Genomic DNA, 24,662 nt, shown 5'->3' on the forward strand with positions numbered 1-24,662 from the left:
GGAACTCCGGATCAGTAGTCGGGCGCCGTAACCACTGAGCCACCGCGGCGGGTTGTGCTGCTTTCATGCGCCGTTCGCATTTTTTGGCACCGTGGGGGAAGAGCATGGAAGAAAGCGCGTGAAAGCACGTGGCGGCGTCCGGCCAATGGGAGGGCCTGATGTCGAAAGTATGGGCAGTATAGGAGGTGAGCGGCATCCTTCAGAAGTTTATGTTGGAAATTATTCCGGAGACCTCTACTACGGCACCTTTTTATTTTTTTTTCACTCCAACCTTCCTCTCTTTTACGGCGCGGTTCCCGTGTCCACCGATATATGCGATTCAGCAAGATGCTTCATCGTAGCGTAAAGATGGGCTGCGCAAAAGCGACGTTCACATGAAAGAAGACGGGACAAGCGCAGTCCTGTCTTCTTTCATGTCAATGTTCCTTTTGCGCAACCGATCATTACGCGACATATGAGAGACAATTACTGCGCCATTTTCTTTCGTCAAAAAAACAATTTTAAATTGTTTCTTCGGAGGTTGATTTTATTTTCAGTTCATTGAGTGGATTCAGATAGCATATTGAGAACGATTAGATGCGTGTTTGCATTGCTTGCTCAGCTACTCTCGACGTAGCCTATGCAGCTACTTGACGCACGTCACTTGATGGCTTCAACAAAACATGGAAACTGGCCTGTGGAAGTGTAAAACCCGTATGGGCTCGCTGAATGTGCTCGCCGAATTTTTCATTGCGTATTTTTGCTTCCGAATGATGCTCAAGACAAGAAAATCCTCTTTTTGAATGTGGTGTGTATATTTTTTCATGCAGGAAACTCGAAATTTCATAACAAACACGTCCCTTTCCACCCTTGCTTGCTCTTAGGAGAGTATGCAGTAGGAAACCTGTCCCGAGTAGTTAGATTCCTCTAAAAAGGAAATGTCACCAAAAATTGATTTTTTAAAAGTACTAGTCCGCCAGCGCCACAGTGAGATCCTACCAACCCTGTGCATGATAGCCGCAGCTGCTTACGCTCCATAAAACCACACACACACACACACACACACACACACACACACACACACACACACACGCACACGCACACGCACACACACACACACACACACACGCGCGCGCGCACGCACACACACACATCGCCTAATTTATAACTGAATTTATTCTTCCAGGCAGTTTCAGTTTTTCAACAGTGTCACAAGTGAGCACCAGGTCTAGTGAACTATACAAAAACTAATATATAGCTTTTTATTCATTTGCTGCCATCATGACTTCTGCAACAGTTCAGTACAATAGTTTGAATGAATTAAAACGACAAAGCAGAATCCATATTGCAGTTTTTGTGTACCAGACCAAAAGTACATTGCCAAAAATTTGGTGTTTTCACTCCTTCAAAAAATGCTTGGTACTCTCGCTGGCCTTTGTTACAGTGCTGCGACTGACGCTGCAAACCTCAGGTTGCCTACAGCTGTCACTTCGCCCCACAGGAGTCTCTTGAATTGGAATTTTCCGCGTTTCTCTAAAAAATTCACGGTAATTTAGAAGTGAAAGATAAGGTATATTGTGTTCGATTTAGAGCTCATTGGAGTGCACTCCGTGCTAGTAGTCCACAGGCGAAAAAGTGAGTCTCACAGAAACAAAATTTCGAGTTCTCATCCACAATATAGACACGTGACAATCTGTCCAATGCATTCCATTCACTTTGCATTCTCTCCTTACTTTACCGAGATCATTTTGACCTCTCCATATCAACAGCGTGACGCGTAACTCAGATCGGGCAGTGTGGAGGAGTTGACTTTTGTCTTTTATCGATTAACCGATGCATGGAGGAGTTTACTTTTAAACAGCTAACGTAGAGGCCAGGCGTAGTTTACGCGCGAGTTTTGTGCGCAATTCATCCGCGTACCCAACAATTCTGGACAAAAGATCTGCAGATCTCCCGTCGGCAGGCCTGCATTTTTTCATTAAAGTTTTTTGTACCGTCAAAAGCGTTCCTATTGTTTTTCTATAGAAGTCTTAACTGCTGATGCCAGCTAGTAAAAAAAAAATCATTCGTACTTAGACCATTACCTTCAGTATTTCCAAAAGGGTACGTTACAATTTTCCAATTTTCAATATTTTGTCCAAAAAAGGTGGACACGAGTTGTGCACTGTGGGAATTTGAACCTTATCCGCGGACTGCCCTGGCGCGGTCTGCAGGAAATCGAGCGGACCCTGCCGTCACATTTCCCGCGCCGGCCCGCGCAAGGCCAACTGGGCCCGCCGATCCAGTTGACCGCCAACCACTTCAACATTGACATTCCTGCAGGAAACGTTTTCTACTACGACGTGGAGGTCTGCTCCGAGACGCGCAACGAGGCCAGAGTGCCCGAGAAGCGCAAGTACCGCTGCATCAGCACAAAGATCAACCGCCTGGTCATCGAGTTGCTCGCCAAGAAGTACCGGGTCGACCTGAACGGCTGCATGCCCGCCTTCGACGGCCGCAAGACCCTGTACACGCGCCGTGAGCTCAAGTTCCGCGCGCGTACCTTCACGGTCGACTTCGAGGAGGATCAGCGGATTCAGAAGTTCATCGTCAGATCCAATACGCGGCCACCGTTAATCTGGACGCGCTATACGCGGTCTTCGACAAACGCGTCAGCCACGTTCCCCAAGAGGTCCTCCAAGCCGTGGACATCGTGCTGCGCCACACACCGTCGATCAAACTCACGCCCGTCGGGCGGTCCTTTTTCAAGCCGCATCCCCGAACGACTACAACACCCTTGGAGGTGGCCGAGAAATCTGGTTCGGCTACCACACGAGCGTTCGGCCCGCTCATTGGAAGCCCATGCTCAACGTCGACATGTCGGCCACCGCCTTCTACGAGCCTCTACCCGTGACCGACTTCATGTGCAAACTGTTCAGCGAGGGCCGGCGCGAGATTTCTGCCAGAGACTTCAGAGAACTGCGCGATTCTCAGAATGTTCGTCTCAACAAGGAGCTGAAGGGTTTGCGCGTCAAGGTCACCCACCTTCCATACCCTCGCAAGTACAAGGTGGTTTGCATCACCAAGGAATCAGCCAGGAAGCTCTTCTTCAACATGGAAGACGGCTCCTGTTGTTCGGTGGCCGACTACTTCCAGAACCGTTAACACCGCCTCTCGTACCCGAACCTGCCCTGCCTCCAGACTGGCTGCGTGGCCCACCCGGTCTACCTCCCGCTGGAGGTCTGCGTGATCGTCAAAGGGCAGCACTGCAAGAAGAAACTGGATGAGAACCAGAAGTCCGAGATGATCAAGCATACGGCCCAGCCAGCGGCCAAGCGTTTCAACGAGATCCGACAGTCCGTGCGGGACCTGGTCAGCAGCAGCGACCAGTGTCTGCGCGAGTTCAGCATCAAGATCAGCACCGAGCCGACGCAGCTTAGGGCCCGGGTGCTCGACCCGTCGCCGCTGGTCTTCGAGAACAACTCCATCGGCAAGTCCCGCGAGGGCACCTGGGAACTGCGGGGCCGTCAATTCTACAAGCCAGCCACGCTGACCCGCTGGACGCTGCTCAACCTGAGCCGGTTCGCGCAGCGAGACAGCCTCGATAACTTCGTCAAGATGCTCATCCGCGTCGGCCAGGAACTGGGCATGCGCATCGAGCAGCCGCTGGAGGTGACCACGACTGACGCGAACCGTAAGCCCGTGCGGAACATGCTTCCCGAGGAGCAGCGCAAGACTGCAAGCCTCGAGATGGTCATCAGCGTGCTCGCCAAGAACACGAACTACGCCGAGATCAAGCAGGTAGCCGAGATCGGGCTGCGCACCCAGTGCGTGATGGACAACAACGTGATCAAGAAGTGCAACGCCACGCTCATCACCAACCTCTGCCAGAAGATCAACGTCAAGCTGGATGGCACCAACAACAGCCTGCTGCCCAAGGAGAAGCCGAAAATCTTCCAAAAGCCGGTGATCATCATCGGCGCGGACGTGACTCACCCGGCGCCCGGGGACAGGCTGAGGCCGTTCATCGCGGCGTGCATTGGCAGCTTGGACTCCATTCCGTCCAAGTTACACGCCTCCATTCGCATCCAGATGGAGGACTCAGCCACCACTTCGCGCCTGGAGGTCATCAAGGACCTTAAGGTAATGATGAAAGACATGCTGATGGCGTTTTACCATGCTATCAGGCAGAAGCCGGAGCACATCATCTTCTTCCTGGACGGAGTGAGCGAGGGGCAGTTCATGGAGGTCCGCAACCGCGAGGTAAGTTTCGAATGCAAAATGATTTATCCGCGCATCTTTTTGTGAGTTGTTTACAATTGAAAGGGGCAGCAGCATATTGCCTCACGGATTCAACATCGGACATCATCGACTGCGGTAACTGAGGCGTCTTAATGTAGATAAAAATGAAACACACCACAGCGCTGGACACCAACGCGCTGGTGTTCATCGTACCTGTCTTGTACCCTGTTGCATTTTTAGCTGTCATGAATTACCTGCTAGCCCGATCAGGCACGCTTCCAAGTTAATCTGGGTTCTACCAGTTTTCCAAATACGATACGAATTTACTCAGAGCGCCATAAGTTTCTCCGAACTTAATTTGTGCGAAAGAGGACGGTTCGTAGCTGTTGGACTGTGCACGAAATGGTGCTGTCCTGCCCATCCCCTGTGTCAAGCTCCAGAAGCAGTGTTTAATCTATTAACCGACCATTTTAGGAGTACAACTGGGCCGTGATCTTATTTCCAGGTGAGCGCCATCCGACTGGCGTGCCAGGAGCTTTACCCGAACGAGACGTACGAGCCGGCGCTGACCTTCATCGTGGTCCAGAAGCGTCACCACACGCGTTTCATGCCCGCCAATGACCGGGACGGGGTTGGCAAGTGCCGCAACGTGCCGCCCGGCACCACCGTAGACTCTGCGGTCACGCACCCATTCGACTTCGACGTCTACCTCTGCAGCCATTTCGGAATTCAGGTGCACAGTAATGGAATGCCGTCTGGGGCACCGAGTGTCAGTAGTCGGTACTTCTAGCTGTATTGGATCACAGGTTCGCAGAAACTCCCTAATGACGCAGAAACGAACTGCACGTGCTCAGAACTTGTCAGTGCAACATTGAGCACACCACTATGGAGGCAGTGACGGCGAGTTTGGGCGCTTCTTACACATTATAGAGCACAGGATGACTGTTAGCTCTGGGCCCGAATAGCAACTGTGCATGCGCCAACTTTGATATTCCGTTGCGCAACAGCCAGTAAAGGGTTCCCGCAAAGTAGGATGTGTGTGGTTTATGGAGGTTTAACGTTCCAAAGCGACTCAGGCTATGAGAGACGCCGTAGTGAAGGGCTCCGGAAATTTCGACCACCTGGAGTTCTTTAACATGCACTGACATCGCACAGTACATGGGCCTCTAGAATTTCATCGGCCACAGGCGGGAACGGGATGTGTTCCAAAAAGGGGACCACAATGTAGTAAAAAATTTTTGAGGCACCCAAGTTCATCATCATCAATATTATCAGCCCGACTATGCCCAGTGCAGGGCAAAGGCCTCTCCTATATCTCTCCCATTAACCCTGTCCTTTGACAGCAAGCCTGTTATACGTAGTGGCACAGGCAGGGGCTTAATTGTTTACATTATTTTTAGGCTGCCCCTCCATACTTTTTGTCCTTTGACAGCTGCTGCCACCGCATCCTGGCAAACTTCTTAATCTCATCCGCCCACCTAACTTTCTGCCGCCCCTTGCTACGCCTCCCTTTTCTTGGAATCCACTCAGTTGCCCTTAAGGACCAGCGGTTGTCGTCCCTTCGCATTACACACCTTGCCCAAGCCCATTTCCTTCTCTTGATCCCTACGTTAAGACTGCGTAAGTCTTGGCGGGGATGTGACGCGAGGTCTATCGTCTACAACTAGGATATCATGCTGCGGTTCCGCGGTTTTAACCATCCCTATGGCGTCTGTGGTGCAGGGCACGCGCAGGCCGTCGCACTACTACATCGTGTGGGACGACTCCAGCTTTACGGCAGACGAGCTGCAGAAGCTGTGCTACTACCTCTGCCACACATACGCCCGCTACTCGCGCAGCGTGAGCATCCCGGCGCCCGTCTACTACGCGCACCTGGCCGCTTACCGAGCCAGGAACCACGTGATGAGCAAGGTGGACGTGTCTAGCTCGAGCAGCGACTCGTCCGGAGGCAGCGCCGACTCCGTCTCCGTCAGTCAGTACGTCGAGGCCATCAAGGTGCTCGAGACACTCCAGAACGCCATCTACTTCGTGTGAGGAGGCCCACTGCCGGGTGAGCGATGCTCAGTTCACTGAGCTGTCATGACGTCTCCGTGCCATACTAAAGTATAGCATGGTAGGTGTGTAACATACCAAAGTGGCTCATGGGATATGAGATATTGTTGTAGAGGGCTTGGGATTTGGGTTGAACACCTGCTGGTTCCTTAGCGTGCACTGCGATCGCATGACACACGGGTGTCTTCCCATAGCCACTGTGCCATCAAGGCGGGTCAGTTATAGGAACAATGTAAGCTATGTGCATAAGAACCAACGTCTAGACACGAGGTCTCATTGACAAAATAGTGCGCTAGACAGCGCCGTTAAGAAACTTGAGTCTTGTTGGCAAACAAAACGCGGGACCTAAGGCCTGGACAGGCTGGGTGCCCACAGTTAATGCCACCAAAGCGGCTCCATCAAATAATTATACGATGTTTCGACGAAATTTCGAAAATTCCTGGAAGCAAGGTGACGTGTCTTTGGAGAGGCGTTGCAATCCCGGCGGCCTCCATTTTCGAACAGTCTGCGCTATTTTGCCGCGGTAGCAATCACTTTAGATTCGTCCTTTTCCAAAACGATGGCCACGTAGCTGGTTTACACTTAGTTTTCTCGCGGCGCAATAATGAAAATGGTTCGAATTGAGCGCCATAGAGATTGTGTTGCCTCGCCAGCTGACGTTGCATTTGCACTCACCTTTCTAGGCACATCGTGTGCTGCTGCGGTTATGGGGGTTATTCTTGTCATAACGCGCAAAGGGCTAGAAGCAGTAGCCGCTCTCTAGCACCAGCGTGCCAGCCATAGCAGTCAGAGCTGTGACCTCCCAACCCGCGGTGCGGTAAGTCGCAACCACGGCGGGTTCGGACCAGAAGGGACAAACACGAGTATTCTACTCGGATGAGCGTTTATTGCTCCCGAGCAATACAATTAGCAGCAAGCAACAAAGCAACGAGGGAGTGTTCCGCTCGCGTACGGGGGTGAAAGGCACAAAAAAGCTGGAACGCACACAAAATGGTGGGGGAGGAAGGTTCCGCTCACCTCGCGTGGCTCCTCGCTCACGGCCCGCGGCGGTCAGTTCCCACACGGTGGCCGGGCGATAACGGCAGCGGTCTCCGTGGCAGATCTGCGTCCGTGCGTGTGCACCGCTCCCGCCAGAAGACCAGCGGGCACCAGGAGAACCGCGCGACCGCGCTTTCTCCCGGGCTGTGGAGAGGAGGTCTCTCCGTGCTAAGAGGGGAAAGAGGGAAAGTCTTCGCGGCGGCGTCACTGCGGGGCTCGAAAGGAAGCGGGGGAGCGTGAATGCCCTTCCTCGCAAATCTCCCGAACGGCGCGCGCATAACATCGCGTGATAATTACGCGCGGCGTTTACTATGGGACAGGGGATTCGCGTGTATCCCCACATCCCCTCTCCTTATAGGGGCTGCGAAACACCGCTTGAACGGATGTCGGTTACATTTCAGATGGATTCTTTATGTCGCAAAGATGCTGACCCAAAAAGAATTACGAGAATCGATGCATAGGAACGGAAGTTATTCAATGAAGAGATATCAGAATACAAGCAAACAAAATGCTGCCCTCAACTCGATTTTCGCGCAGCTTCCCATTCCCATTTCACTCTCCCAATGACGACACACTGTGCGACCAATCAAAACAGCCTATCATAGCACGTGGCGGAAGTTTACACTCCATGGTTGTCTGTTCTGTGTAACTCGTTCATGCCAAGGTTGGCGGCGCCGTTTGCATGGTTACAACAACCATGTGAATGCCCAGCTGACCCAGCGATGCTTCATCGTCACCTCGACGGCGCAGAAGGGAACACTGATCAGTGACGTTCCCTTACTTATGGATTCCAACTCGAGCTCGAGATACTGCGACGGTGTGACAGCCTGCGCAAGATATCAGGCACATTTAGCATAGCGCGTACCGCTACTGCTTACCGCCAACCATCGCCCCTAGCGCGGTGGTTGGTCACGGCGAGCAAGGAGCGCGCGCTGTTGACGGGAACGTGGCGTCATCTGGCGCCGCCGCCCGGTGATCCTCCACAAGCTGACGATGCGCACTGTCTGCTAAATGTGAACTGAACGCATCATTCCTTGGCACCGAAACGAACGCCTATAGAGTGCAATGGCTCGATCGGATCAACTCCGCAAAGCCGCTCTCAGATACATAGAGAGCACCCATAAGTGTTAGTGCTAAGTCGTAGGATGTTTACAGAGAGGCGCAAAGTCCGTCGATGCAAAAAGTAGCCAGATCTTCTAGTGGTGCATTTTTGTTTTACTTGCTTTACAGTGCTTTTATCTAGGGCAAACAAGTTGGTTTAGTTAATGTATTATAGAACACAAAAATTTGACAAAACGTATCTCTAGTTATTAACACAATTTGCAGTATATTTACTCTTTGTCCAATCATAAAGCTAGCCCTCCGTGATGTCATATCCGATGCTAAAAACCGCCACTGTATGGTGACACCGTCAGCGCCATGAATTTGTTTTTGCGAGCTAATCAAAATATTAAAAACAGGAGTATACGCGGTACGACCCATGCTAATAGCATCACTATAACTCATTCTATGCAACCAACGGGCAAAACAACGCACTGAAAATGCGTTTCGGGGCCCCTTCAAAACTGCCCTACGGCCGAGAAGCGACTGCGTTCACCGAGGGGTGTACCGAGTGGGGCCGGCGAAACGCCGTTTAACTTTAAAACCAATTAAGGAAACTTTCAGCTCACAGCCACCGGTGCCGTAGTCGAAGGCCGTGGACGCCAGGACAAGAAGCCAGTGCAGACGACCGCCATGGATGACCGTGGAGCCAAGCACTGAAGGGGGTCGATGACCGGAGGTCCCGCTTCAGACGGTCACTCGGCCAGGACAGACTTCCCGGGACGCGCAGGCGACAGGCAGAGTCGGGGCAATTACGCACCGTGTTGTCCCGTTGCATAGCGTACAGCAGGCCTCCATTCAGCTGGTTGCACCGTTCGCTCTTGGATCGCCTTCTATTCCTTTCGGCGGGGCCGGCAAAGGCGCGTCGACCCATTTTCCCGCGGCCGCCGAGGGCTTGCGAGGCGGGTCCAGCGGGGTACCAAGGTGCTTTCATGGGCGAAGGCTCTGCCGCGGGGAACGGGGGACTCCAAGGCGGCTTCTTTGCTGCAGCATTCGCTGTGGAAGACACAGGCGCCGGCTTCCCCGAATTTTCGCTCGCTCGTCCCGCGGTCGACCGGAAGCTGTTTGTTTTCGGCCTGGTTGCTCGGTGGTGACAGCGGGCTCTGGTTCTGGAATGCGGCCGTCCTCCAAACGGCCTGGCTTTGGGTGTTCGAAGCAGCAACGGTCGTCTCAGCGTCCGTTAGCTCTCCTCCCTCCGGGCTCGCTGCGAAGGCTGGCCTGCGACTGCAAGGCGGTCTTTTCTTTCTAGTTATTTTCACATTTTACACTTTCTTTTTAGTTTAAGTTAATCTAACCCCGCTTGGCCTTTTCCGAAGAGAAAGCGTGTGCTCGCCCTGGCAGCGACAGTGCGAAACATGGAAGCGGTGTTCCGTCCATATTAAGCAGGAGAAATTACTCCCTGCGCGTTGGCCAGAGTTAGTTCTGCCGTGGGCGCAAGTTGTAACGAGGCGCTGGGCTCTGTGGTCGAGCCTTGCTTCTCGGTGCGGCTGTCTGCTGGCAGAGGAGGGTGTTCTCCACCGGCCACTCATTCCCTCTGTCAAAGAAGGGTTTGAGATCACAGACATCCACCGGTCCGCAGGTCGGTCTTAGCGTCAAGTCCACCACCCTGTAGACGAGAGAGGAAAGTTTCTCCCGAACTACATACGGGCCCGTCCATTTCGGCGCCAGAGAAGCAGAGAATTTCTTACTGGCGTCGCTCAGGACGTGATTGCGCCTCAACACCAGGTCACCCGGTTTGTAGTGAATTTCCCGGTGAGAGCGATCATACTGCGCCTTCTGCTGGGCCCGAGCAGTGCTCAGATTCCGGCGGGCTTTGTGTAAAGCCTCAGTCATCCTCGCGCGCAGCCCGGTCGCGTAGTCGGCGCATGCCGACGAAGCAATCGGGGTGTTGCTTCGAACCTGGAGAGTAAGTTCTACCGGGTTCGTCAGCTCCCTGCTAAGGTTGAGAGCTGCAGGTGTGTACCCAGTCGAGCGGTTCACGGTCGACCTGAGAGCAAACCCAATCTCGGGGAGACAGGTGTCCCAGTCGCTGTGCGTCTCCGCAAATGCAACGAGCACGTGCTTGATGTTGCGGTTCACGCGTTCCGTGGGATTCGCTTGGGCTTTGTACGTGGTTGTTCTCCTGTGCTTAATGCCAAGGGCCACACAGGAGTCCACGAAGAGTTTGCGCGGTGAATTACGATGCATTGTACGTTATCAACTGCCCGGGGTAGCCGAATCGTGTGAACACCTCGATCAGCTTCCCCATGATTACGCGTACCGTCAGCTTTCAAAGTGGGAACAGCTCCACCCATTTGCTGAAATGGTATGTGACAACGAGCTGGAAATGGTTTGCGCTCGGAGTCCTGGGGTAAGGTCCCATGACGTCAGAAGCCGCAATTTGCCAAGGACCCTGGCTATTGATCGGCTGCATATAAGCCCGGGTGTGCGTCCACCACGCGGCTTGACCCTTTGGCACACGTTGCACGAGCGGGCGTAGCGAATCGCATCCCGCTTCATGCCAGGCCAGGTAGCGAGGCGGCACAACTTGAGGGCCACTGGCATGCCCAGCGATGCACGTGTCATGAAAGTAGCGTAAAAGTGCTCCTCTCACCGTGCTTGGTATCACCACCTTGAAGGACTCGTGTGCATCCTTTTCGGAGGGGATATATCTCAGCAGGATGCTTCGGAGTCGAGCAGATAGAAATCCACAGCGCTCACAGCATTACCAGCTGTGTTCGAGCACCCCGCACGGAAAACAATTCCAGTTGCCTCCATGTGCGCCGCGGCCGCGCCGCCTGGCTCCCTGGGCCCGTCGAATACTTTTCCACAAAATGGATCCTCCCGCTGTGCCTACAATAGCTCCTTTCTGCTGAAAACGCTCACCACTGAACTGACGAATTCCAAGTGGTTCACGCTTTTGCCCTGGGATGGTGGTTGTCCCTTCCCTCGGGGCGTTGGGTGAGCTTCGCGGCAGTCGCGCTGCTCCGGCTGTCGGGCGCGGCGGAGTGGGCAGTGTTACTTCCCACGCCATCAACGGGCGCGCGCGAAAGTGCGTCCGCCACTACGTTGTTTTTGCCCCTCCTGTGGCGCACGGTAAAGTCATAACGCTGGAGGAGTAGCGCCCATCGCGCTAGGCGTCCGCTCGGCTCGCCTAGGCGCCTCAGCCACGTGAGTGCCATGCGATCAGTCTCAATCACGAAGGCGACTCCGTCGACGCAATAGTGGAACTTCCGCAGAGCGAAGATAATCGCGAGACATTCCTTTTCTGTCACGGGATAGTTTCTCTCTGCGGTAGTTAATGATCGGCTAGCGAACGCCACCGGTCTCAGGCTACCTTCGTGCTCTTGAAGCAGGACTGCTCCTAAGTCCAGGTCAGAAGCGCCTGCGTGGATCACAAATTCTCTGTTCAGGTCATGCAGCCTCAGCTCTGTGGTTTCCGCGAGCGCGCAAGTGAGATGGCGTAGTGCTGCGTCTTGCTCGGGTCCCCAATGCAACTTGACACCTTTCCTCAACGATGCTGTTAAGGGGGCTTGCAGAGCGGCGCAATCTGGGATAAACTGGCGACAAAAGTTCACCAGCCCCAGAAAGCGTCTCAGTCCGCCTATGTCTGCCGGCGACGGGAGCTGCAATATAGCCCGCAGCTTGTCCTCGCACGGCATAAGGCGTCCTTTGTCTAGCGTGAACCCCAACAGAGTTATTCGGGTCACCGCTATCTGGGTCTTGTTCGGGTTCAGAGTGATCCCCGCTGACCTCAGCCTTTCCAGTACATCCCAGAGATGGCGTAAGTGCTCATCAAAGGTTGCCCAATACACGACAATGTCATCCAGGTAAGCAAGAGCGTGGTGCCACCTTGCATCGCCTATAGGACACGGTCCATCAGACGCTGGTACGTCCGGGTGCTCCGACCAGGCCGAAAGGCATTCGGGTAAACTGGAAAAGTCCCCTGTGACAAGTGAAAGCTGTTTTCTCTCGGTCACTGGGAGTCATCTTCACCTGAAAGTATCCTCTGCTGGCATCGAGCGTAGTGAAGTACTTCGCTCCACCAACATTAGACACGATCGAGGGAATGCTCGGAAGTGGGTATGCGTCCTTCCGTGTCACCTCATTCAGGCGTCGATAGTCCACACAAAGGCGGGTAGTTCCATCCTTTTTGGGCACCAGCCCCACTGGAAACCCCCAGGGGCTGTTTGAACGTTCCACAACGCCTGTGTCGAGATGTTCGTCTAGAGCGTCATCGAGCGCTTTCCTCTTAGCCAAGCTGACTGGCCGAGGATTGCACTTCCACGGAACGGCGTCGCCTGTCTCAATTTTGTGCCTTACCTGCGTAGTGCAGCCAGGCCGCTCCGTGAATACAGCGTCGTATTCGTTGAGGAGCAGAGACAAGCGCGCTTTGTCCTCGCCTGACAAACCGCCTGAGTTGTCCAGCAGCGGGTGGGAAGGCCTGCATGCCGCCGCGGCGCAGAGTGCCGCCGCAGGGGGTCAGGGGGTCGCACCGGAAGGGAGGGGTTCCCTTCCGCGCTTTTCTTCTCGGCGCGGTCGACAGGCTGGTATGGCAGCTCGGCCGAAGGCGTTTTGAGGGGCTTTTTCGGGCGATCGTTGCGTTCGTCTGCGCGCGTAGCACCGGAAAGCGAATATGCTTCTGACGCTTTTGGGGTTTAACGAAAGGTTTCAGGGTGCCACATGTTCGCTCCCTATATCCTTCGTTGCAGACGTCAATAGCAATGCCCATCTTGGCGAGGAAGTCTCTACCAAGAATAATGGGAACCGATAGGCCGGGGAGGTGAACGAAGCGTTGGCGCCTCACTCGTTTCTCCCACCGCACCACAAGCCGCGCGGCACCGCTCGCGTGCGGTGTGCCGCCGGCTAATCGGAACTTGAGGTTGCTCACTCGCAGTCGGAGTCCGTTCCGACGGAGATGCTTGCATACCTCGTCGCCAAACTGGGATGCGCGCGCTCCTGTTTCTAGCAAAGCCATGAACTTACGTCGAGCGACCGTAAGCTCAATAAGCGGCACTGGCGTGTCGCTGGGCGGTTCCAAACGGCAAGCCTGCGGGGCTAGAAGTTCGTGCGACTCACTGAGCACTGCAGTTGACGCCGCCGGCTGTGCAGCGTTGCTCACCGGCGTTTCCGTTCGTTTCCCGAAAGCGCGTGCTCTCGGTTCACGGGGCGTCTGCATTCCCGGGCGTAGTGCCCTCGTTGGTTGCACCGGTAGCAGAGGGTGTTCGGCCGTTGCCGGGCGAGGCAGTTGTCGCCTCGCGCCGGTTGACCGTTCCTGCCTTCCGGGCGTACCGTCGCAGCTCCCCTTTTCTCTAGCGTCCTCGGGTCGGCATGTCGGTCCTGATTCTGCGTACCTTGGCCAGGTGCAGCGTGTGCTGCCCGCATAGCATACGTGCACGGGTCGAGAGCTCGGCCAGACAATCAGCCTTTTTCACGACGCGACTGCGCATGCGCCCATCCCCTGGCGGAGGTGTCACGAAACATATTGGAAGGGTCGTGCGCCACTCGAGACCGGCCGTGGAAGTGTAAACAAATCGGCTTCCTACGCGGGGTGCGTTGCTGCAGCCGTCGAGCGTTCAGTGCGACGCATTTGGCAATGCCTACGACATGTGTTGCATACGGCTGCATTGCCCAATATGTAAAGGGAAGCAAACTCGGATTTTTTTCGCTTTCCGAACGCTTCCCGGGACCGCCTTCAACGCGAAGCGTGGATAAAAGCCGTTCGCCGGCTCGACGATCGTGGCCGCCATTGGGCACCGTCAAGACTGTGCGGGAATCACTCTGTGACAGGTGCGGACGAGGTACTGTGGTTAAATGCGTGTGCAGTCCATCACGAAATGTTTTATTGATGGGCAGGAAGGCCTCGAATGTCACCGCGGCACCCAGACTTCATTCCGATGCTTTTTGCATTCTCAAGCAAGAAGGCCAAATGGGCAAGTGCTGTGAGCCGCTTTCAACGCGCGGTGGAGCGGACAACGAAAAAGAAGCTACGAGAGCATTCACGCATGGTGCTACAATTTTGTCGTAATCTCCTAAGGAAATTTCCTTGTTTGTGCCTTTACATCTTGGCCAATACCTCCATGTAGGTATGTGCCATGTATTAAGAGGCAGAAGAAGGCGCGTCATGCGTGTGTTCGCATCATATCCACGATGAAAAGTTTTGCGTGGTTTCGTCGGAATGGCTCAATGTGCGCTTCTCGCGCACGCCTTTATGGGCGCGCATGCTTGTTTAACCTATGCAGCGGTGTGCTGCGGAAAAATAAAGTAAAATGCTAGCAGAGCTGCCATGTTGCGAGTACGCTTGTGCTTGTATCGCTCGTGTAGCTATTCGGAAGCGCTTGAGCACAACGATTGCTTGTGAAAACTTGGTTTGGTTTGGTTTAGTGGGGTTTAACGTCCCAAAGCGACTCAGACTATGAGGTACGCCGTAGTGAAGGGCTTCAGAAGTTTCGACCACCTGGGGTTCTTTAACGTGCACTGACATCGCACAGTACACGGGCCTCTAGAATTTTGCCTCCATCGAAATTCTGCCGCCGCGGCCGGGATCGAACCCGCGTCTTTCGGGCCAGCAGCCGAGCGCCATAACCACTCAGCCACCGCGGCGGGATTGTGAAAACTGTTGTCCCCAGTCGTTTTCTGTGCTACGGCGTGCACAATGTAGTATCCACCTTTCATGGATGGCAGACATATACAGCGGAAAACGCCATTCTCACTGATCGGGGATATTTCATTGAACATTGTGTTCCGAATGTAGCCTTCATCTCTGAAGCGGCGGCCCTCGCTCAGCTGGCGATCGCATCGCATGCCGCATGATCTGAGATATTGAAGAATTTGCTCTTCGGTGGGCTCAGCAGCTTGCCTCGGAATTCGCACACAGCCACCAGTCAATCCTAGAAGTCCTCCAGGCACCAGGTGCTGCCCAGGACACGCAATCGTTGACAGAATCCTACAAAACGTGCTCCGCAACGGCACTCAATCCGGCCGGGTTGGGCGCACAGTACCCTTCCAATGAGCTTCCAGCGCTGTACGCGAGGTGGCAGCACAGGAACATGAAAAAGGCGGATTCCCAACCGTTTCTCAGTTGCCCGTCACTGAATGCAACCGTTTCAGCACCCCGGGAACGAATGCGGAGAGCGTCTCCGTTCCAGGCGCATCGCGGCTCAAGTGCCTGCGACGCTGGCGGTGGTGGCCGATACGCGCGGGAGGCGAGTATGTCCGCCTGTATGCGCTTGGCTGCCGAGGCGAGTTCGTCCAAGTCCCTGAACTGCACGCCTCGTAGGTAGGCTGCGAAGGTAGGGTGAGCTTGTCGCGTGACGCGCTCTACCTTCTCGCCGTTCAGAGCTGAGGGGTCTGCGATACGATAAAGTTCGTCCATCGCCCTCACGTACTCAAGCAAGGATTCGTCCGGATGTTGAGTACGCAGCTCCAACTCGCGCCGCAGACGACGTTCGTAATCTGCGGGCAAGAACTCCTCGCGAAACTTCGCTCGGAATTCCTCCATTGTGCGTAAGTAAGGCGAAACCGGCGGGCAGCCTGATCAGTCAGTGCGACTGGCACGACACGCGCCAGAACCTCGCCATCGGTAAGCCCCGTCGCCTGCTGGTAGGTCAGCAAGCGATCCATGTACTCGTTGGCGCTGACAAGATCATGATAGCCGCCGTAGCTGGGAAGGTCCACCCGGAGCCTACGTCTCGCCACTGAAGCGGGTGTTTGCAGGTTGTTCTGCACGATACCCGTGAGCCCTTACAAAAATTTATTTAGACAGTCTATAGACTGTCCATAGACTTCTGTCTATAAAGTCTATAGATTCTCTATAGACAAACCCTAAAGAACAGTCTATAGACAATACAAATCCTATAGACAATCTATAGATTTATGGCCGTACACTTCTAGTAGACATTTGTCAATAGAAAATCTATAGACTATGAATAGACAAAAAGATATCTATAGGAAGGCAATAGAGTCGATCAGAAGTCTATAGGCTGTCTATAGACCATTTTTTTAAGGGAGGCTCTCTATGAGGCGCAAGTCGTTGCGCAACACAGCCTCTTGGGGGTTGGCCTGGCCAGGAAGTTCTGCCTGATGGGCCGCTTGGGATGAGCAAGGCTGCGCATGTTGCGCCGTGCTTTCCGTACCTGGCGGCATAGCGCTTGGCGAGAAGTGCCTAACGTCGCCGCTCGTCTGAGCCAGTGTGTCGCGTGAATCACCGCTCGGCTCAAACGACATTATATCGCAGGGGCTAGCGCCAGCCTCTGCTAATACGCCAGCAGTAGTTGTTACTGTCGCGTCAATCTGTTGCTCATGAGATGCCATATCGGACAACCACAGCAGGGACTGGAAGTCAAGCCCGCTGGCCGCCATGGCTAGCCTGTGTGTCGGCAGTCGGTCACACAGACACTCGGTTTGTCGCACCTCTGGCTCCACGTTGGGCGCCAAGAATATGGGGGTTATTCTTGTAATAACGCTCAAAGGGGCTAAAAGCTGTAGTCGCTCTCTAGCACCAGCGTGCCAGCCCTAGCAGTCAGAGCTGTGAACCCCCAACCCGCGGTGCGGTAAGTCGCATCACGGCGGGTTCGGAACAGAGGGGACAAACACGAGTATTCTACTCGGATGAGCGTTTATTGCTCCCGAGCAATACAATTAGCAGCAAGCAACAAAGCAACCGCAGCAACGAGGGAGTGTTCCGCTCGCGTACGGGGGTGAAAGGCACAAAAAAGCTGGAACGCACACAAAATGGTGGGGGAGGAAGGTTCCACTCACCTCGCGTGGCTCCTCGCTCATGGCCCGCGGCGGTCAGTTCACACGCGGTGGCCGGGCAATAACGGCAGCGGTCTCCGTGGCAGATCTGCGTGCGTGCGTGTGCACGGCTCCCGCCAGAAGACAAGCGTGCCCCGGGAGAACCGCGCGACCGCGTCTTCTCCCGGGATGTGGAGAGGAGGTCTCTCCGTGAAAGAGGGAAAATCTCCGCGGCGGCGTCGCTGCGGTAGTAGTAGAAAACTTTATTCACAAGGAAAATAAAAGACACTAGGAGAAATATACAATGGGTGGTGTCTTCATTTCAAGACTCCACTGGCCTTGGCCGCCGCTCTGGCCTGCGCAACTAGTGTGCGCTGCTGATGAAGCTCCGAGCTGAGCTATGTTCTATGTGTTGTGATGTCCGGGGGTTTCGGGCTCTTACATCCCCATGTAATGTGGTATGCATCGGGCCGGTCTTCGCACCACGGGCATTCGCCTCTGTAGCGCTCGGGGAAAATGATGCTGTATTTATCGGTCTGGAGTATCGGTCTGGAGTTGCCTCCAGTCCCGAGCTTCCTGAGCGTTAAGCTTCTTATGTGGAGGGGGGAAGTGCTGTCGTTGTGTTCTTATGAAGTGGAGTCGTGTGTTGTAGGTGACGGGAACTTCGGGGAGAAAGCTTGAGTCGGGGTTGGAGCCCGCTCGGTTGGTATGTCCTCGAGCTAGTGCGTCCGCGACCTCGTTGCCCTCTAATCCCGCGTGACCAGGCACCAACGTTATCTGATATCTTAGGGAGGAATGGGCGCTCATAGAGTTGCTTATTATGCCCAACAGCTTTTTGGGTATTCTGCCTGCAAGTAGGAGCCGACAGGCTGCTTGGGAGTCGGTCATAACGTGTACACCCTGGTTGCGGGCGTCGCCGTACTGGATCGCCAGCAGGATTGCTGCCACCTCTGCTTCCGTGATCGTCGTGTGCTTCAAGGAGGCCCTGCAACCTCGTTGTGGGAGGAGTTCACCGCAACTGCCGTCGCCCGCGTGACCTCGCTGTGTGTTGCCGCGTTGACGTACACCGTGTGGGGGTTGCGTGCCGCTGTCCGCTTCAATTAATCTATTCTGGCTGAGCGTCTACCCGACCCGGCTCCGCTCGACATGTTTTTGGGAATCGGGGAGATGTGCACCCGCGAGCGATATGTTGTTGGGAGGTTGGTCGTGCTCTGTATTATCTGGACGTCTGCCGGGTAGCCCACCCGCTCCAGAGTTTGCCTTCCGGTGTCCGTGCGAAGGAGGCGTGCACGTTGCGAGAGGAGAACAGCCTCCTGGATCTCCTCGAATGAGTTAGAGAGGCCGAGGGCCTCTAGTTTGGCATTTAAAGTGTAGATAGGAATGCCCAGCGCATATTTGTACGCAGTACGTAACATGGCATTGACTTTGGTTAGTTCTTGTCTAGTTAATTGCAGGTACGGTAGGCCGTAAGAAACGCGGCTCACCACAAGTGCTTGGACGAGGCGTAGCGTGTCCTCCTCGCGCATGCCTGTTCGGTTGCGTGCCACTCTTCTGATCATTTTGGCGACTTGCTGTGTTGTGGTGGATAACAGCTTGATAGCGTGGGTTGCTTTTCGATTACTCTGAAGCCATAAGCCAAGGATGCGTATCTGTCGGGTCTCCCGGACGGGGACGCCGTGTAGGAGGACCTGAATGTCTCCTGGAGACTTGTAGTTACGTCCTTCTATGCGGATGATCTCTGACTTTTCCGGCGCACAGCGCAGTCCGCACTGGGAGGCCGTGACCTCGACGCAGGTAGCAGCTTGCTGCAGAGTTTCTTCTTTGGTCGCCAGAGAGCCTTTGGTAGTCCAGATAGTTATGTCGTCGGCGTATAGTGTAAATCCGATGTTCGGTACTGTTTGAAGGCTTCTGGCCACGCCAACCATCGCGATGTTGAAAAGGAGAGGGGAGATGATCGAACCCTGAGGCGTGCCTTTGTGCGGCATGTCCTGGGGGTCCGACCGTGTACCTCCTATGCCGATCGTAGCTGTTCTGTTCGATAGGAAATTTTGGACGTAGTGAAAGACGCGTTCCCCACAATTTAGGTTGTTCAGTTCTCTGAGGATGGCATCGTGAGACACGTTGTCGAAGGCACCTTTGAGATCAAGGGCCATCACAAGGTGCTCCCCTCCGCTGGGAACGTGCGCCAGTACCTCCTCCTTGAGTAGAAGGAAGGCGTCTTGAGTAGATAGCCCGGATCGGAAGCCGATCATGGAAGGAGGGAAGAGGTTGTTGTCTTCGATATAGTTCTGCAGACGAGTTTGGATCACCCTCTCGTAGAGCTTGCCCAGACACGACGTGAGCGAGATGGGGCGGAGCGCCTCAAGTGTGGGCGGCTTCCCCGGCTTTGGGATGACGATGATTTCGGAGTGTTTCCACTCTAGAGGGATGATATTCTTTTCCCAGAGCTCATCGTTAACGTACTCAGTTAGATCCTGAATTTGGTCCTTGCCGAGGTTGCGTATTATGGCGTTGGTGATTTTGTCCGCACCTGCCGCCGTATTACGAAAGCAGGATCGCGCCGCAGCATATACTTCTGCCGTCGTTATGAGGGCGTCCAGAGCTCGATTTGGGCTGCCCTGGTAGGTAATCGTGCTAGGTGTTGTAGTCGCACTTCCTATGTATCTGTCGCGGAGCGCTGCGAGAAGAGCTGCGTCGTCACCCGGGAACAGGTGGGAAATACGCTTGAGTGTACGGGTCCCTTCGGACTGAGACTTGGTTGGGTCTATCAAGTTTCTGAGAATTGCCCATGTCCGAGACGTGCCCAAAGTGCCTCGCAGAGACTCGCAGAACTGTTGCCAGTTCTGATGCGAGAGTTGCGTGGCGTACGTTTGTGCCTCTTCCGTGAGCTCGACTATGCGGGTTCGAAGTTGGCGGTTCAACTTTTGGGTCTTCCAACGGCGAACGAGTTTCGCGCGCTGATCCCATAATTTGAGTAGGTGCCTGTCTACCTCAGGTGTCTCGTTTGTGCGCTGTACGACTTCGGTGGCGGTGCTGTGAGCCTGGCGAAGGGCCGCGCTCCAATCCTGGATTGATTCTATATGTCCCGTAGGGAATTCCGAATTGCGAAATTTTGGCCAGTCCGTTATTCTGGCTGGTCCAATGCTTCTCCGGATTTTGGATGAAGTGATAGAGGGGCTTAGGATGCAGTGGTCGCTCCCCAATGTTTCGATTAGGTTGGTCCACTTCGAGTAGCTTACGTTCTTGACCAGGGTGAGGTCAGGACAGGAGTCTCTAGTCACGCTGTTTCCCTCTCGTGTAGGAAAGGCAGGGTTAGTCAGGAGTTCCAGTCCTAGCGTGTGTATCGCTTTCACTATAGACTGGCCTCTTGCCGTGTTATCGCAATACCCCCCCTCTCTGTGGGGTGCGTTGAAATCTCCTACGATCACGAGCTGATTACACTGCGCTTTGTGAGAGGCAGCCAATAGTAGGTCTGTGAAGCCCCTTTCGTAGGCTTGGGGGCTTGTAGACGTTTATGACAAAGGTGCTTGCTCGGCCGCGCTTGTTGGGCACAATCTCGACCGTCAAGTGTTCGGCGTCCAGTACTGGCAGGGCGTGCTCGACCACAGTTACATCTTTTGCCACTAGGATGGCAACCGATGGCATCAGGGGCTGACTAATCGTATAGTATCCCGCCAGCGTCGGGGCCTTATCGGCTCCCACTTCCTGCAGGCAGATAAGGTCTGGACGGATTGGAGTGGTGGCAATGAACTGTTTGAGAAGACCCGATTTGCGCTTGTAACCTCTACAATTCCACTGCCAAATTTCTATGTGTTCTGCATTTTGGCTGCTTTTAGGGTGCGTGGCCACCTTGGACGTGTCGGAATGACGTGCGACCCGCATCGCTGCTGACTGAGCTGGTGCGACTGCGTAACTGCGAGGGGCCCTGGCCATGTTCGTCCGACGAGGCTTGTTTACGGTATTGAGTTTGAAGCGCCTGGATGGCAGTTGTGTGCTGATTGAGAATAGTCTCATGTCGCGCGAGTGTATGGTGAATGGTTTCTATTTTCTCTGTTAGTGTTTGGAGAAGTGTGGACATTGAGACCTGCAGAGAGTTCATTATCCGTTCTTCAATGTCGCGGATCATTTGGACGGTTACGGATTCTGTCGGTTTTGCGAGGGGTGGCTCTGCGTCTTTACGTGGGTGCGAAGGTGTTTTGATTGTTTGGTTCTGTTTTAGGACCTGTTCTAATTTGGTCGTTAGGGCCTTAATTTTCGTGTTTTGGTCGGTTATCTTGGCGCTTTGCGACGCAATGGTAGCCCGCAGCTGTTCGAAACGGGGGTCGTTTGAAGGAGCGGGAGGTCCCTGCACTTTCTCTGCCAAGCTCACCTGCTTTTGGCCTTGTGGTGGCGTCTTCTTATTTCGTTTTCCCTCGTCCGCGGCCGGAAGGGCTGGGGGCGAGACTGGTGTCTTCGTCCGGGGTCTGGAGTTGGAACGGCTCCGTGAGCGGCTGCTGCTCTGGCTACGACCTGTAGTCTCCTCGTCGTCCGATGAGAACCATCTGTTGTTGTAGATCCTGGGTCCCGCGTCTTCGTCGCTGCGGGGGCGCGAAAGGAAGCGGGGGCGGCGTGAGTGCCCTCCCTCGCAAACCTCACGAACGGCGCGTGCTTAACATCGCGTGATAATTACGCGCGGCTGTTACTATGGGACAGGGGATTCGCGTGTATCCCCACACGGTTTAACGGGAAGTATTCCTCACTTTGCAGGGCATCCCCTCTTGCCCTTGGCTAGGATCTCGCCGTTGGCTGCGACCACCAGACTATACTAAGAAATTTTTATTAGCTAGACAATCTATTTTTTTTACTTATGCCGCGACTGAGTTTTTTCTGGTTAACACCTAGTATAACAGCATCTTTAGGTACTAAAATTCCAGCATTTCCTGCCCTCAGTTAAATCCTGCTGAGAGATTCATTTAAACGATTGCTTAAACAACGTCGCATAATGGTCACGACACGAAACTTTATTTGCTTTTATAGTCACGTTAGAATACAGTCAACAAATTTTCTCGAGGACCTAATTTTTCGAGTTTTCATATTTCTTAAAAATTAGGCCAAAATGTCGACTTGAAATTCGCGAAATTGTCTTGAAAGAAGCACATTGTTCCTACCTTCAATTCCTGCCTTCCTAGGAAACACATTGAACTCCCTTGCGGTTCAGCGTTACTCTGATTTTATTTTCGAAATAACTGACCAAAGTTTTGTAGGAATGACTTTCCACTCCTTCAATTCACAGTAAATTTCAGCGAATCTTGCCACGTGTAAGAGCTTCATCCGTTTTGCTGCTAGGTCCAGCATTACGCACGCTAGAGCATGACCTGATACAATGCTTCTGTAGGCGCATCATACAAGCATGAAACAATCTCGCGGAAGAGGTCAGGGCCTGCCTCTTGCACTTAGCGAAAGCTCGTGAATATAACGCGATAGTTTTAAAGGCCCCTTTTTCCAGAAATTCTGGTATTTGCGTTGTCGGCGTCATAAACGAAAAATCAAGGGCATGTCTTTTGCAGGTGGTCTCCAGAGAGCAACCTGTTGGAGGCTGGTGGGCCACCTAGGTGACGTTAAGCGTTACGCTATCGCGCCATACCCTTAAGGCGGATCTTGTGTCGACTCCAATTTTTCTTAGCAATGAATGCATAAAATACGCGAGTATTTAAACTTGCAAAAACTGGCCCCGGGATAATTTGATCATGTACAGATCAGGAGAATGTCTTTCGAAGTAGTTGTGCGCAGCCTACGTGTGCATGTCTGATGTTATTCGGGTGTTCGCCCTAATATTTTGTTCCCGCTTTTGTTGGCGATGCTCACGGCGCAGAAAGCTGTGTTCTCAGCACGCAAGCTGGCAATTTGAATCAGTGGCATAACTCTATGCTTGCACGTTTTGTTTCAGGTCTTCAGCAGCAGGGCAGACCGGTCGCACCCTTTTTTTCTTTTTTGTGCGCAGTGACATTCAGGGGTATTTTATGCATTTTCTTGTTTTGCTTGTACTTTCAAATAAAGGAACTTGTACTTATTGTATCATTGCGTTGTTTTATTTACAATTGGCGCACAGTAATTGAAATGACTCCATTTCCTGTGAGCAATAGGGGCAGGGAGTAACAGTAAGTAAATAAGGTAGTAATTATTCAGCATCCTCTGTAGCCATATGGCTGCTCTTGCATGGATGCTAACAGGCAAATTGCCAAGACGATTACTGCGCGATTTCCTCCCCCCCCCTCCCTGCTATCCTGCTCGCAGTCCTGGTTAGCTCTGATCCCCGGATGTTTCTTCATAAACAGCGGGGTTCCATGGTTTCATCGCTCCCTTTTTAGCCGTATGGCTGCGTTTGGGTGGATACTAATGTAAAATTAAACCTTTAAAACCCTACTCCCTTTGGGAATTGGGCCTGTAACTCAACTGGCTTCGTGGCCATACGCCCCCTGGGGATCCACCACTGCGCAGCAGCAACATCAACGTTATCACACTCGGAACGTATAAAACCTGGCATCGAGTGCTCACTTGTCAGTGGGCGCGGAGGCACGATGAAGAAAAGCATCAATGACTTACGCACCTTCTTCGTTCTACAGGTTGGTTATCTTTCCAAATTACCGTTTCCTTGCTTCAAACCGGATAACCGCTTTATCGTCGTGCTTCCGTGCCCAGAAGCAGTGATTGCGCCTTTCTGTTCATTGTTATTGCTCTTATGCGGCGACATCGAAAGCAGTCCGGATCCTGAAGATCTTGCGCAGATCTTGCGAACCATGAAAGACATGAACGAACGCTCCAAAAGAATTGAATTAGCGCAAAATACTATGTTGGAAAGCATCTCAGAACTGAAACAACAGCAGCAGTCGGCTTCACAGGCGATGACGGAAATGAAGGAAAGATTGAAAAAAGTAGAAAACCAAACTTCGGTTTTCGAGCACTGGCAGCAGGACATGAAAGAGTTGCATGCCACAGTAGAGCGCCTTGAGAAAGACAATATTGCGCTTCGATCCCGTCTTGACGACGCAGAGGACCGATCTACACGCAACAATTTGGTCTTTTATGGCATAACTGACAGTGCAGATGAAACATCGTCCGAATCGGAGCACGAAATTCTCGAACAAAGAACACTATGAAAATTGATATCTGTAGTTCAGATATTTCCCGTGCACATAGAATTGGGCGTTTCGTCAATGACAAAACACGACCACTTATAGCAAGGTTTGAGAACTATAAAACAAAAGAACTAGTCATGTCAAAACGGGAGTCATTGAAGAATACCGGGAAAGGAATTGGTGGAGACTTCGGCCCAGCCACGCGTAATATCAGAAAAAAATAATAGAGTTTGGCAAATCGAAAGGCAGCCTATCCTTCAAACTCGGCTATAAGAAAATTTTTATAAAGTTTTATCTAAGGAAAGTGCTACGGCTACAACGAAAGCGAAGGCGTCATTTACGAAATCAGCAATTCCTCTGAAAATGCTTCTGAAAATGCCTGGAAGTCGACTAGGTAGGATCATGAGAGAGGAGGTGCTTCGAAAACTCTCGCCTGTTCAG

General features: G+C 53.3%; 1 pseudogene across 1 annotated transcript; it reads left to right on the top strand.

Moving 5' to 3' along the window:
* The first annotated feature begins 158 nt into the window (after positions 1-158).
* LOC144119077 (protein argonaute-4-like) lies at positions 159-23,099 on the top strand (annotated as a pseudogene). The gene is made up of 5 exons (XR_013312253.1): positions 159-167; positions 2,193-4,221; positions 4,706-4,933; positions 5,923-6,250; positions 23,033-23,099. The product of XR_013312253.1 is annotated as a protein argonaute-4-like (transcript).
* The last annotated feature ends 1,563 nt before the right edge of the window (positions 23,100-24,662 follow it).

Source organism: Amblyomma americanum, chromosome 1, assembly GCF_052857255.1.
Source record: "Amblyomma americanum isolate KBUSLIRL-KWMA chromosome 1, ASM5285725v1, whole genome shotgun sequence".
NCBI classification, from domain to species: Eukaryota; Metazoa; Arthropoda; class Arachnida; order Ixodida; family Ixodidae; genus Amblyomma; species Amblyomma americanum.